Source organism: Idiotropiscis lumnitzeri, chromosome 7 (assembly GCF_059441095.1).
Source record: "Idiotropiscis lumnitzeri isolate Australia: NSW breed Sydney's pygmy pipehorse chromosome 7, RoL_Ilum_1.0, whole genome shotgun sequence".
NCBI classification, from domain to species: domain Eukaryota; kingdom Metazoa; phylum Chordata; class Actinopteri; order Syngnathiformes; family Syngnathidae; genus Idiotropiscis; species Idiotropiscis lumnitzeri.
Window position 1 is genome coordinate 21,112,422 of NC_142397.1, and position 15,357 is coordinate 21,127,778.

At 43.2% G+C, this 15,357-nt stretch overlaps 5 non-coding genes and 1 pseudogene across 5 annotated transcripts; all 6 read right to left on the reverse strand.

Moving 5' to 3' along the window:
* Nucleotides 1–5,397: 5,397 nt before the first annotated feature.
* Nucleotides 5,398–5,561, reverse strand: LOC148334060 (U1 spliceosomal RNA). Its single transcript, XR_015844552.1, has one exon. It is a non-coding gene; the product is annotated as a U1 spliceosomal RNA (small nuclear RNA).
* A 658-nt stretch (nucleotides 5,562–6,219) lies between these two features.
* On the reverse strand, nucleotides 6,220–6,410 carry LOC148334061 (U2 spliceosomal RNA). Its single transcript, XR_015844420.1, has one exon. It is a non-coding gene; the product is annotated as a U2 spliceosomal RNA (small nuclear RNA).
* A 688-nt stretch (nucleotides 6,411–7,098) lies between these two features.
* On the reverse strand, nucleotides 7,099–7,262 carry LOC148334062 (U1 spliceosomal RNA). Its single transcript, XR_015844389.1, has one exon. It is a non-coding gene; the product is annotated as a U1 spliceosomal RNA (small nuclear RNA).
* Nucleotides 7,263–7,920: 658 nt separating this feature from the next.
* On the reverse strand, nucleotides 7,921–8,100 carry LOC148334063 (U2 spliceosomal RNA; annotated as a pseudogene).
* Nucleotides 8,101–14,099: 5,999 nt separating this feature from the next.
* On the reverse strand, nucleotides 14,100–14,263 carry LOC148334064 (U1 spliceosomal RNA). The gene has a single exon (XR_015844555.1). It is a non-coding gene; the product is annotated as a U1 spliceosomal RNA (small nuclear RNA).
* Nucleotides 14,264–14,921: 658 nt separating this feature from the next.
* Nucleotides 14,922–15,119, reverse strand: LOC148334065 (U2 spliceosomal RNA). Its single transcript, XR_015844527.1, has one exon. It is a non-coding gene; the product is annotated as a U2 spliceosomal RNA (small nuclear RNA).
* Nucleotides 15,120–15,357: the final 238 nt, after the last annotated feature.

The window sequence follows — 15,357 nt, forward strand, 5'->3', positions numbered from 1 at the left end:
GCATTGAGGACCTCCCTTGCTGGCAAGTCCGGGAATTGCAGGTGGCCGGCTGTCGCCCACAGGTCCGTGGCAGCACTGCACTCCCAGAGGAGGTGCCTCACCGACTCTTGGGCGCCACAACCAGGTCGGGGGCAGTTTGAGTGCGCTGCCATACCTCGGGAGTGCATAACGTACCTGACTGGGAGGATTTCGTGCGCCGCCATCCATGACAGGTCCCGAAGTTTGTTTGGGAGGGCGGGATGGTTTACATTGCGCCAAACAGTTGTGGGCTCGCCGAATGCAAGCCCGCGCACTGGACATACCGTTTCCCGCTCCTGCACAACAGAGATGAGAGATCTGTGGTTTTTTAAAACATGGCATTCTTGATTTTCTAGTTTAAAATTCCTTAAAAAAACTTTTATAAAAGAATAGGCAGGCGGCAGGATAAAAGACACAGGCAGTCTTTGATCGCTAGGGATGAGTCTTAATTTCCGGAGGTAAGATCCCATCCAGAATCTTAACATTGCTCGAGCTTTTTGAGCGCTTGAGGGCTCTAGTGCAGTTTGGAAGTGCAGGGCCACATATCTGCTTCCCAAGAAGAGCTGGAGGTCCGGCACTCCTTTTCCCCCTTTTTCTCTGCTCATCTTCATTGTTGCTCTCTTCAGTCTCTCCCACTTGGATCCCCAGATGAAGTAAAAGATAGCCCGGTCCAAACCTAAAAGGATACTTCTTGTTGGGATAAAAACAGAACTGATTAATAAAAGCAATGGTAGAATAACTGCTTTTATGATTAAAACTTTTCCCTCTATGGTCAGTTCCCTCATTCTCCAAAAAACAAGTCTTTTCCTCACTTTCCCTACCACGTCGCCCCAACTTGCTTCTCCTCCCCCTTCCCTGCCAAATCTGATCCCGAGTATTTTCTGGTCAGTTTTTGTCAATGTCAGGGGTAAACCTGTCTTTTCTGTCAATGTCCACGGTCCATAAAACTGTGCTTGTGTCTTGGCTCTATTAAGTTTTGACCCAGAGGCCCTCCCATACCAATCAGTCAAGTCCAAAGCCCTTGTCACCGATAAAAGGTCTGAGCACAGGATATTAAAATCGTCCATATATAAAATACATTTTGTCGTGAGTCCCCCGCCACCTGGAATGTTAACCCCCTTGATCATTTTATCCTTTCTCAACATCTGTGCCAGCGGTTCTATGCATAGGACATAGAGGAGTGCAGATAAAGGACAACCCTGACGGACACCGCAGTTAATTTGGACTGCTTTTGTCAGGTCCCCATTAACCACAAATCTACTGCTAATATCCCGGTACAGCAATCCCACCCACGCTATATACCTTTCGGGAAAACCCCATTTTTGCAGTACTCTAAAGAGGTACCGGTGCGAGATTCGGTCAAACGCTTTCTCAAAATCTAAATTTAGGACTACTAGCCGCATATTTCTGTCTCTCGCATAACAGATGGTGTCACGGATCAGCATGAGGCTGTCCGTGATCTTCCTCCCCACGATGGCACAGGTTTGATCCGGGTTGATCAATTCGCCCATAAAAACAGACATGCGTGTAGCTAAAAGTTTACTAAAAAGTTTGCAATCAACATTTAAAAGCGTGATAGGTCGCCAGTTGTCCAGGTCCGCCTTGTCTCCCTTCTTGTGCAGTAGTGTCACTATCCCTACTCTAAAACTCTGGTAGTCGGCTTGTTTTGTCAAATTCATTAAAAACAGTGATTAAATCCGGTGCTATAATGTCCCAAAAGGTCAAATAAAATTCCAGGCAGAGTCCGTCCTCACCCGGAGCTTTTGCTTTCTTAAATTGTTTTATGCATTTGTTTAATTCCTCTTGAGTAAAATCTCGCGTTAAAAGCACTTTATCAGTCACTGTTTTCTCAATAAAATTCAATACTTCCGACGTTGTCTCAGGTTGAATCTCTTTCCTGTCATACAGTTTCTGGTAGTAGCTTTCCACTGTCTCTTTTATTTCACTGCTTATTTCTGTTATAGCACCATTTACTTTTCGCAACTTAAAAATACCCCCACTCTTGTTCATAATTCTTTTAAAAAAGTACCTTGTACATTTTTCTCCTTCCTCTATCTCCTTTTCTTTACTCCTTAGTATTACACCTTTACTTTTGATGTCTGCTAAAAGCCTCAATTTATTTTTAATCTGTTTAATTTCCTCATTAAAATTGATACCCTTTTGTGAGAGGTTAAAATACCTTTGTAGTCTTTTTTGTAGTCCTAACATATGTTTCATTTCCTTCTTTTTCTTCTCTCTTCCTGCTTCTCTAAAAAAGGTCTGGGTTCTTAACTTTATCATTTCCCACCATTGTGCTCGTGATTCAAACAGGTCTTGGAGCGTTTGCCAATTTTTGTACTGCTCCCTGTATTTGTTCACCAGGACTTCGTCTTCAAGAAGGGAACAGTTGAGCCTCCAGAGGCCTCTGCCAACTGTCAAACCAGATGGGATTGACAGGTTGCAAGAAAGTGAGAGGTGGTCTGAGAAGAAGACAGGGGTTAATCTCGCATCAGTTGGTGTCCAACCCCGTGTAAATAAATAGTCAATGCGAGAGGCTTTGCTGCTATCTCCGCTAAACCATGTAAAACCCTCCTCTCTTGGATGTATGGTTTTAAAACAATCATCTAATTTAAAAACCCGGCACATGTCCTTCAGTAAAACAGATGTTTTATCAACTTTAAAATCCTCCCCAGCTCCTTTTTTATCATTTCTGCTTAAAACACAGTTAAAATCTCCTCCCATAATAAAGGGTGCACGACCTAGCATGTGACACTGCAAGTTCTCTAAAAGTTCATACCTGTCGTGTTTTTCATTTGGACCGTATATATTTAAAAGGTTAAAACCCTTTCCCATGAAGGTTAGGTGTGCTAAAAGTGCTCGTCCATCTATTAAAACCGTGCTACCTTTAATTGCAATTCGAGTGTTGTTTATTAAAATGGCCACTCCATCGTTGCGGTTTTCGTTCGACCCACTCCATAAAGATGGGTGTGGCCACATTTCCTCCCACTGCTTATCATTTTTTAAAAAGGGAATACCACATTCTTGCATTAAAAACACATCAGACTTAAGAGTTTTTAAAAAGGACAATACGCTCTGAGCACGAGTCTTTGATTTCACACTTCTAACGTTTATAGTCGAGAAGGTGAGAGTTAAAGATATGATTTAAAATGGAGGCCTACAAAACAGGGTATCAAAAGGAGGAAGCTCTTTAAAACTAATCAATTAGGTAATTTCTTGAGACCGGAGTTCTTCCTTCACCTGAGCAATAGGTGTAGGATTCGGGAGTCTTGGTGATGGTCTTTCTCGCAATCTTAAATTCATTGTGTTATGGTTTTTGGGCGTTGATTGTAGTACTATGTTCAAAAAAGACAGCTCGTTTGGTGAGTTGCAAGGAAAAACCCTGTGCTCTTCCACGTCGCTCTCTGAGCTCCCGGGCCTTCCCCTCTTCTCTAAGGTCAATGGAGACTCAGAAGACCGCTCAGATGCTAGTCGTTTAATTTTTTGTGTACAAGGAATTTCGCTGCGTTCACTACTAGTCTGGTCTTCCATGTTGGTTTTGGTCGATTCGGTTGTGGGCATTTGTGGCAACATGCTACTTTCTTCTGAACTCCCCATTGGTGTAGTCAACATATGCCCCTGCCCTTCCACCTCCTCACCTGTTCCCTCTCCACCAATGACAGGTTTTGGAGGGAGATTTGAATTTTCCGGTGTGTCTTTTGGTTGTTTGTCCATTTCAATTTCATTTAGCAGTACCATTTCTTTCCCAGCCTTCAATTTGTTGGCAAATGATTTTGGACAATTTCTGTAGAGGTGGTTTGATTCCCCACAGAGATTGCACTTTCTGCCATTGGTGCATTCTTCAAAAGTATGCCCAATTACTCTGCATTTTCCACAAATTATCTGCTGACATGCTTCTGCCAGGTGTCCATGCTCACCACACTTGCGGCAGAGCTTGGGTTGACCCTGGTAGTGTATGTAGCCTCGGTTTTCACCCAAAACTATCATTGATGGGAGATGTTTCAGGCCCTGGAAGCCCTGGGGGTCCTGCCATTGTTGAATGGGTACCCGCCAGGCACAGTTCCAGATGCCATCCTCATCTCTCACTTTCATAGCCTGGCCTTTCACCGCGCAATATCTACCCAGCCAAAAACAAATGTCATCTGCATTCACTGTCTCATTAAACATTCTGACAATAACTGTTTTAGCAGCATTATCAGTCAGTTTTTCCACATTGAACGCAGAAAACTGGGCTTTTACCTCTTCATAACGAAGCCAAAATTCGCGAAGATTTTGAGCAGAGCTGAAACTAACATCAAAACCTTTGCTAAAAGGCAACGTTATGATACAGTTCAGGTCATTAGCATTAAATTCCAAGGTCTGTTGGATAAGTTTCCTGGAAAAATCCAGTCTGGACATTACCAGGACCTCTCCATTAACTTCCTTGAAAGTAAAACGTACACTGTGGTGCCTCCGCATGCCGGCATGGGTGGCCGACATAGCCGGAGAACCACAGGACGTAGATAATAAATAATAACAAATACTAGTTTATATTTACTTACCTTAGTCGGATAACTGAAAATACAAAGGTTATTATCAACAATAAGCAACAGCTGATATATCCCCCAATGAATAAGTCCTATACCACAGCAGGTATAGAACCAACACGCCCAAAGGAGGTGATCGCAGTCTTAGCCAAAAGGCCGAGAAGCGATATCAGCAAACTGACACAGGGGGCGACTTGATTCTCGACATTCCGAGCAACAGTGACGGTGACCAATGTAAAATGATCACAACAAACCATTTACATGCCAAACATCAAACTCACACATTTTTAGCTGAAAACGAGACCAACTGTGTTGCTTGCCAGCCTGCGAACGAAACAAAAGCTGAGCAATTGCTGGGTACTGTAGTCCATGTGACCCAAAGTGGACCAATTGGAAACAGCAATAGAAGTATTCCATTCACTGGCATCGCAATGCTCTTAAATGGTTAAATAGTCCGACGTGCGAATTTCAAGAATCTAATAAAACGTATTGCGGATCGTAAGAGGACAATTGTGTTGCTTTTCCTCCTCTAAGTGAAAAGAAAGTTAGGAAATCGCTCGCCTGTCACGTGATCCATATCGGACCAATATGAATTCTGCGCTAACTTCATGCCGTGTAACCATGTAAAACAGTCCTAAACAGACTAAAAAACCGAGATCTTTTCGTTTACACGCACTTCCTGCTTCCCAATTGACATTGTCACTTGCTAGCGCCACCACTTGTGTGGAGGTGAATGACAGTAATTTGTCAACTGCGAAAGAAGCTAACTATTTATCGCATGTTGACAAATAAGCATGATACCGTGCTCACTAAGTGACATGAATGATTTTATGTCATTGTCATTACCATCAGAAATCAGGGGAGAGCGCGAACGCAGTCCCCCACTGTCAGAAATTGTGCAGTCGAGATTCCCACATTTGGGGAATTCGCAGGGGTCAGTACAGCCGGAGTGCAATGGCTGAGCCTCACCCTGGGTGAACCACCTTCGTGATCATGGTATCTCCCCTGCCAGGTAAGTATGAGATGTACACATTGCCAGGCCAAAAGGTTAAGCACCCACACCATCTTCAGTCACGGGCCCGATTGCAACGCACGTGTGATCGCATTCACACACATACACGCTGGATGATGCATGACACGTACATTAATTTAAGTAGTCTCTTTTAGACTTGCATTAAGTAAATATTTGTGAATGAGGTAAAAAGAATCAGCAAAAACATTCCCATCACGCCTTGCTTAAATTCTAACAAGAATTCAAAGCGAGAATTGAATTGACCCTGCCCCACGCCTTTCTAGCACTCATTTCCTGTTTCTTTGTGTGGTCAGGAACATGTAGCGGTGTAACAATTCAAACTCCTTTACAAAACTTTACTTATTTACGTTTTTGATTAGCCAAGCGCCAATATTATAACTTTATAGGAAATTTATATGATCTATATTTGAAACCATTATTTATATGACCACCCACCGCATGTTCCCTCAATAACGGAGCAAGACGACGCTTTCTTCAATGAAAGAATGTCCTTTAAGCCGCAGCATGACATGGTATTCGGTGAAAGTCTCAAAAACAAGAGACAGCCTTTGAGAAACACGACAGCTGCTTAAAGGGTTTCTTCGTTTTCCCACAGAACTACATAGAATGGAAACATCCAGCAACAAATTCATTGTGACCAGCAGAGGTGGGTGCACCGCTCCTGGCGGTACTGCAATACCAGGTCGATGCGTGGAATGGACGGAGCAAGCCCCTATTCCATCTCCCAGTTCCAAAAATCAATTTAATATATGGTCCCCAAATAGGGAACGTATCAGATATTAAACTGATAAGAACAGATACTACACTTGATCTTAGCCAAAAGGCCGAGAAGCGATATCAGCAAACTGACACAGGGGGCGACTTGATTCTCGACATTCCGAGCAACAGTGACGGTGACCAATGTAAAATGATCACAACAAACCATTTACATGCCAAACATCAAACTCACACATTTTTAGCTGAAAACGAGACCAACTGTGTTGCTTGCCAGCCTGCGAACGAAACAAAAGCTGAGCAATTGCTGGGTACTGTAGTCCATGTGACCCAAAGTGGACCAATTGGAAACAGCAATAGAAGTATTCCATTTACTGGCATCGCAATGCTCTTAAATGGTTAAATAGTCCGACGTGCGAATTTCAAGAATCTAATAAAACGTATTGCGGATCGTAAGAGGACAATTGTGTTGCTTTTCCTCCTCTAAGTGAAAAGAAAGTTAGGAAATCGCTCGCCTGTCACGTGATCCATATCGGACCAATATGAATTCTGTGCTAACTTCATGCCGTGTAACCATGTAAAACAGTCCTAAACAGACTAAAAAACCGAGATCTTTTCGTTTACACGCACTTCCTGCTTCCCAATTGACATTGTCACTTGCTAGCGCCACCACTTGTGTGGAGGTGAATGACAGTAATTTGTCAACTGCGAAAGAAGCTAACTATTTATCGCATGTTGACAAATAAGCATGATACCGTGCTCACTAAGTGACATGAATGATTTTATTTCATTGTCATAACCATCAGAAATCAGGGGAGAGCGCGAACGCAGTCCCCCACTGTCAGAAATTGTGCAGTCGAGATTCCCACATTTGGGGAATTCGCAGGGGTCAGTACAGCCGGAGTGCAATGGCTGAGCCTCACCCTGGCTGAACCACCTTCGTGATCATGGTATCTCGCCTGCCAGGTAAGTATGAGATGTACACATTGCCAGGCCAAAAGGTGAAGCACCCACACCATCTTCAGTCACGGGCCCGATTGCAACGCACGTGTGATCGCATGCACACACATACACGCTGGATGATGCATGACACGTACATGAATTTAAGTAGTCTCTTTTAGACTTGCATTAAGTAAATATTTGTGAATGAGGTCAAAAGAATCAGCAAAAACATTCCCATCACGCCTTGCTTAAATTCTAACAAGAATTCAAAGCGAGAATTGAATTGACCCTGCCCCACGCCTTTCTAGCACTCATTTCCTGTTTCTTTGTGTGGTCAGGAACATGTAGCGGTGTAACAATTCAAACTCCTTTACAAAACTTTACTTATTTACGTTTTTGATTAGCCAAGCGCCAATATTATAACTTTATAGGAAATTTATATGATCTATATTTGAAACCATTATTTATATGACCACCCACCGCATGTTCCCTCAATAACGGAGCAAGACGACGCTTTCTTCAATGAAAGAATGTCCTTTAAGCCGCAGCATGACATGGTATTCGGTGAAAGTCTCAAAAACAAGAGACAGCCTTTGAGAAACACGACAGCTGCTTAAAGGGTTTCTTTGTTTTCCCACAGAACTACATAGAATGGAAACATCCAGCAACAAATTCATTGTGACCAGCAGAGGTGGGTGCACCGCTCCTGGCGGTACTGCAATACCAGGTCGATGCGTGGAATGGACGGAGCAAGCCCCTATTCCATCTCCAAGTTCCAAAAATCAATTTAATATATGGTCCCCAAATAGGGAACGTATCAGATATTAAACTGATAAGAACAGATTTTTTTCTTTCTTTTGCAAAATTTTTATTGTTACTGTAGACATTGATGTTCACATCTCTCCAACATGGAGCACAACCTTAGTTCTGTGGTAACGTGTTAAAAAAGCAGCATGTTTGACATAGAGGTGTAAGGTAAAATGTATCTAAAATACATCTAGACAATATTTTTTAAAAAGCAATTGTTAAAAAAAGCACTTCAACCTCTGTTGTGCAGGAGCGTAGTATCGCCTTACGAAGTGGGACTTCATCCCACCCTCTCAAACAGAGTCCAGACAGATAAAACCTGCCAGGATGCTTCAAGGAGTTCCTCAGAGGTGTTGCATCTCTCCACTCTCTCCCGAGGAGCCAGGCCGTCGCTGCCAGGACCTTCCCTGTGGGCTCCGGTTCCCTCCTCCGGGCGGGCACAGACGACTCTTCTTGGTGACTGTGTCCTTGGCTTGCCGCAGGCAGCTCAGAGTAGCCGCTGCCATTCGGAGCACAGCCACAGGGGTGGTCTGTCTGTGCCTCCTTACCAGCAAGTTTCTGGAGGTCCAAATGGCGTCTTTGATGGCGGCAAGGGTGAGCCACTGCTTTGCAAAATTTTCTCTTGTGTTCGTCATTGGGCCCACCCCATAGAGCACGAATTGTGCATTGAGGACCTCCCTTGCTGGCAAGTCCGGGAATTGCAGGTGGCCGGCTGTCGCCCACAGGTCCGTGGCAGCACTGCACTCCCAGAGGAGGTGCCTCACCGACTCTTGGGCGCCACAACCAGGTCGGGGGCAGTTTGAGTGCGCTGCCATACCTCGGGAGTGCATAACGTACCTGACTGGGAGGATTTCGTGCGCCGCCATCCATGACAGGTCCCGAAGTTTGTTTGGGAGGGCGGGATGGTTTACATTGCGCCAAACAGTTGTGGGCTCGCCGAATGCAAGCCCGCGCACTGGACATACTGTTTCCCGCTCCTGCACAACAGAGATGAGAGATCTGTGGTTTTTTAAAACATGGCATTCTTGATTTTCTAGTTTAAAATTCCTTAAAAAAACTTTTATAAAAGAATAGGCAGGCGGCAGGATAAAAGACACAGGCAGTCTTTGATCGCTAGGGATGAGTCTTAATTTCCGGAGGTAAGATCCCATCCAGAATCTTGACATTGCTCGAGCTTTTTGAGCGCTTGAGGGCTCTAGTGCAGTTTGGAAGTGCAGGGCCACATATCTGCTTCCCAAGAAGAGCTGGAGGTCCGGCACTCCTTTTCCCCCTTTTTCTCTGCTCATCTTCATTGTTGCTCTCTTCAGTCTCTCCCACTTGGATCCCCAGATGAAGTAAAAGATAGCCCGGTCCAAACCTAAAAGGATACTTCTTGTTGGGATAAAAACAGAACTGATTAATAAAAGCAATGGTAGAATAACTGCTTTTATGATTAAAACTTTTCCCTCTATGGTCAGTTCCCTCATTCTCCAAAAAACAAGTCTTTTCCTCACTTTCCCTACCACGTCGCCCCAACTTGCTTCTCCTCCCCCTTCCCTGCCAAATCTGATCCCGAGTATTTTCTGGTCAGTTTTTGTCAATGTCAGGGGTAAAACTGTCTTTTCTGTCAATGTCCACGGTCCATAAAACTGTGCTTGTGTTTTGGCTCTATTAAGTTTTGACCCAGAGGCCCTCCCATACCAATCAGTCAAGTCCAAAGCCCTTGTCACCGGTAAAAGGTCTGAGCACAGGATATTAAAATCGTCCATATATAAAATACATTTTGTCGTGAGTCCCCCGCCACCTGGAATGTTAACCCCCTTGATCATTTTATCCTTTCTCAACATCTGTGCCAGCGGTTCTATGCATAGGACATAGAGGAGTGCAGATAAAGGACAACCCTGACGGACACCGCAGTTAATTTGGACTGCTTTTGTCAGGTCCCCATTAACCACAAATCTACTGCTAATATCCCGGTACAGCAATCCCACCCACGCTATATACCTTTTGGGAAAACCCCATTTTTGCAGTACTCTAAAGAGGTACCGGTGCGAGATTCGGTCAAACGCTTTCTCAAAATCTAAATTTAGGACTACTAGCCGCATATTTCTGTCTCTCGCATAACAGATGGTGTCACGGATCAGCATGAGGCTGTCCGTGATCTTCCTCCCCGCGATGGCACAGGTTTGATCCGGGTTGATCAATTCGCCCATAAAAACAGACATGCGTGTAGCTAAAAGTTTACTAAAAAGTTTGCAATCAACATTTAAAAGCGTGATAGGTCGCCAGTTGTCCAGGTCCGCCTTGTCTCCCTTCTTGTGCAGTAGTGTCACTATCCCTACTCTAAAACTGTCTGGTAGTCGGCTTGTTTTGTCAAATTCATTAAAAACAGTGATTAAATCCGGTGCTATAATGTCCCAAAAGGTCAAATAAAATTCCAGGCAGAGTCCGTCCTCACCCGGAGCTTTTGCTTTCTTAAATTGTTTTATGCATTTGTTTAATTCCTCTTGAGTAAAATCTCGCGTTAAAAGCACTTTATCAGTCACTGTTTTCTCAATAAAATTCAATACTTCCGACGTTGTCTCAGGTTGAATCTCTTTCCTGTCATACAGTTTCTGGTAGTAGCTTTCCACTGTCTCTTTTATTTCACTGCTTATTTCTGTTATAGCACCATTTACTTTTCGCAACTTAAAAATACCCCCACTCTTGTTCATAATTCTTTTAAAAAAGTACCTTGTACATTTTTCTCCTTCCTCTATCTCCTTTTCTTTACTCCTTAGTATTACACCTTTACTTTTGATGTCTGCTAAAAGCCTCAATTTATTTTTAATCTGTTTAATTTCCTCATTAAAATTGATACCCTTTTGTGAGAGGTTAAAATACCTTTGTAGTCGTTTTTGTAGTCCGAACATATGTTTCATTTCCTTCTTTTTCTTCTCTCTTCCTGCTTCTCTAAAAAAGGTCTGGGTTCTTAACTTTATCATTTCCCACCATTGTGCTCGTGATTCAAACAGGTCTTGGAGTGTTTGCCAATTTTTGTACTGCTCCCTGTATTTGTTCACCAGAACTTCATTTTCAAGAAGGGAACAGTTGAGCCTCCAGAGGCCTCTTCCGACTGTCAAACCAGATGGGATTGACAGGTTGCAAGAGAGTGAAAGGTGGTCCGAGAAGAATACAGGGGTTAATCTCGCATCAGTTGGTGTCCAACCCCGTGTAAATAAATAGTCAATGCGAGAGGCTTTGCTGCTATCTCCGCTAAACCATGTAAAACCCTCCTCTCTTGGATGTATGGTTTTAAAACAATCATCTAATTTAAAAACCCGGCACATGTCCTTCAGTAAAACAGATGTTTTATCAACTTTAAAATCCTCTCCAGCTCCTTTTTTATCATTTCTGCTTAAAACACAGTTAAAATCTCCTCCCATAATAAAGGGTGCACGACCTAGCATGTGACACTGCAAGTTCTCTAAAAGTTCATACCTGTCGTGTTTTTCATTTGGACCGTAAATATTTAAAAGGTTAAAACCCTTTCCCATGAAGGTTAGGTGTGCTAAAAGTGCTCGTCCATCTGTTAAAACCGTGCTACCTTTAATTGCAATTCGTGTGTTGTTTATTAAAATGGCCACTCCATCGTTGCGGTTTTCGTTCGACCCACTCCATAAAGATGGGTGTGGCCACATTTCCTCCCACTGCTTATAATTTTTTAAAAAGGGAATACCACATTCTTGCATTAAAAACACATCAGACTTAAGAGTTTTTAAAAAGGACAATACGCTCTGAGCACGAGTCTTTGATTTCACACTTCTAACGTTTATAGTCGAGAAGGTGAGAGTTAAGGATATGATTTAAAATGGAGGCCTACAAAACAGGATATCAAAAGGAGGAAGCTCTTTAAAACTAATCAATTAGGTAATTTCTTGAGACCGGAGTTCTTCCTTCACCTGAGCAATAGGTGTAGGATTCGGGAGTCTTGGTGATGGTCTTTCTCGCAATCTTAAATTCATTGTGTTATGGTTTTTGGGCGTTGATTGTAGTACTATGTTCAAAAAAGACAGCTCGTTTGGTGAGTTGCAAGGAAAAACCCTGTGCTCTTCCACGTCGCTCTCTGAGCTCCCGGGCTTTCCCCTCTTCTCTAAGGTCAATGGAGACTCAGAAGACCGCTCAGATGCTAGTCGTTTAATTTTTTGTGTACGAGGAATTTCGCTGCGTTCACTACTAGTCTGGTCTTCCATGTTGGTTTTGCTCGATTCGGTTGTGGGCATTTGTGACAACATGCTACTTTCTTCTGAACTCCGCATCGGTGAAGTCAAGATATGCCCCTCCCCTTCCACCTCCTCACCTGTTCCCTCTCCACCAATGACAGGTTTTGGAGGGAGATTTGAATTTTCCGGTGTGTCTTTTGGTTGTTTGTCCATTTCAATTTCATTTAGCAGTACCATTTCTTTTCCAGCCTTCAATTTGTTGGCAAATGATTTCGGACAATTTCTGTAGAGGTGGTTTGATTCCCCACAGAGATTGCACTTTCTGCCATTGGTGCATTCTTCAAAAGTATGCCCAATTACTCTGCATTTTCCACAAATTATCTGCTGACATGCTTCTGCCAGGTGTCCATGCTCACCACACTTGCGGCAGAGCTTGGGTTGACCCTGGTAGTGTATGTAGCCTCGGTTTTCACCCAAGACTATCATTGATGGGAGATGTTTCAGGCCCTGGAAGCCCTGGGGGTCCTGCCATTGTTGAATGGGTACCCGCCAGGCACAGTTCCAGATGCCATCCTCATCTCTCACTTTCATAGCCTGGCCTTTCACCGTGCAATATCTACCCAGCCAAAAACAAATGTCATCTGCATTCACTGTCTCATTAAACATTCTGACAATAACTGTTTTAGCAGCATTATCAGTCAGTTTTTCCACATTGAACGCAGAAAACTGGGCTTTTACCTCTTCATAACGAAGCCAAAATTCGCGAAGATTTAGAGCAGAGCTGAAACTAACATCAAAACCTTTGCTAAAAGGCAACGTTATGATACAGTTCAGGTCATTTGCATTAAATTCCAAGGTCTGTTGGATAAGTTTCCTGGAAAAATCCAGTCTGGACATTACCAGGACCTCTCCATTAACTTCCTTGAAAGTAAAACGTACACTGTGGTGCCTCCGCATGCCGGCATGGGTGGCCGACATAGCCGGAGGACCACAGGACGTAGATAATAAATAATAACAAATACTAGTTTATATTTACTTACCTTAGTCGGATAACTGAAAATACAAAGGTTATTATCAACAATAAGCAACAGCTGATATATCCCCCAATGAATAAGTCCTATACCACAGCAGGTATAGAACCAACACACCCAAAGGAGGTGATCGCAGTCTTAGCCAAAAGGCCGAGAAGCGATATCAGCAAACTGACACAGGGGGCGACTTGATTCTCGACATTCCGAGCAACAGTGACGGTGACCAATGTAAAATGATCACAACAAACCATTTACATGCCAAACATCAAACTCACACATTTTTAGCTGAAAACGAGACCAACTGTGTTGCTTGCCAGCCTGCGAACGAAACAAAAGCTGAGCAATTGCTGGGTACTGTAGTCCATGTGACCCAAAGTGGACCAATTGGAAACAGCAATAGAAGTATTCCATTTACTGGCATCGCAATGCTCTTAAATGGTTAAATAGTCCGACGTGCGAATTTCAAGAATCTAATAAAACGTATTGCGGATCGTAAGAGGACAATTGTGTTGCTTTTCCTCCTCTAAGTGAAAAGAAAGTTAGGAAATCGCTCGCCTGTCACGTGATCCATATCGGACCAATATGAATTCTGCGCGAACTTCATGCCGTGTAACCATGTAAAACAGTCCTAAACAGACTAAAAAACCGAGATCTTTTCGTTTACACGCACTTCCTGCTTCCCAATTGACATTGTCACTTGCTAGCGCCACCACTTGTGTGGAGGTGAATGACAGTAATTTGTCAACTGCGAAAGAAGCTAACTATTTATCGCATGTTGACAAATAAGTATGATACCGTGCTCACTAAGTGACATGAATGATTTTATTTCATTGTCATAACCATCAGAAATCAGGGGAGAGCGCGAACGCAGTCCCCCACTGTCAGAAATTGTGCAGTCGAGATTCCCACATTTGGGGAATTCGCAGGGGTCAGTACAGCCGGAGTGCAATGGCTGAGCCTCACCCTGGGTGAACCACCTTCGTGATCATGGTATCTCCCCTGCCAGGTAAGTATGAGATGTACACATTGCCAGGCCAAAAGGTTAAGCACCCACACCATCTTCAGTCACGGGCCCGATTGCAACGCACGTGTGATCGCATGCACACACATACACGCTGGATGATGCATGACACATACATTAATTTAAGTAGTCTCTTTTAGACTTGCATGAAGTAAATATTTGTGAATGAGGTCAAAAGAATCAGCAAAAACATTCCCATCACGCCTTGCTTAAATTCTAACAAGAATTCAAAGCGAGAATTGAATTGACCCTGCCCCACGCCTTTCTAGCACTCATTTCCTGTTTCTTTGTGTGGTCAGGAACATGTAGCGGTGTAACAATTCAAACTCCTTTACAAAACTTTACTTATTTACGTTTTTGATTAGCCAAGCGCCAATATTATAACTTTATAGGAAATTTATATGATCTATATTTGAAACCATTATTTATATGACCACCCACCGCATGTTCCCTCAATAACGGAGCAAGACGACGCTTTCTTCAATGAAAGAATGTCCTTTAAGCCGCAGCATGACATGGTATTCGGTGAAAGTCTCAAAAACAAGAGACAGCCTTTGAGAAACACGACAGCTGCTTAAAGGGTTTCTTCGTTTTCCCACAGAACTACATAGAATGGAAACATCCAGCAACAAATTCATTGTGACCAGCAGAGGTGGGTGCACCGCTCCTGGCGGTACTGCAATACCAGGTCGATGCGTGGAATGGACGGAGCAAGCCCCTATTCCATCTCCCAGTTCCAAAAATCAATTTAATATATGGTCCCCAAATAGGGAACGTATCAGATATTAAACTGATAAGAACAGATTTTTTTTCTTTTGCAAAATTTTTATTGTTACTGTAGACATTGATGTTCACATCTCTCCAACATGGAGCACAATCTTAGTTCTGTGGTAACGTGTTAAAAAAGCAGCATGTTTGACATAGAGGTGTAAGGTAAAATGTATCTAAAATACATCTAGACAATATTTTTTAAAAAGCAATTGTTAAAAAAAGCACTTCAATCTCTGTTGTGCAGGAGCGTAGTATCGCCTTACTAAGTGGGACTTCATCCCACCCTCTCAAACAGAATCCAGACAGATAAGACCTG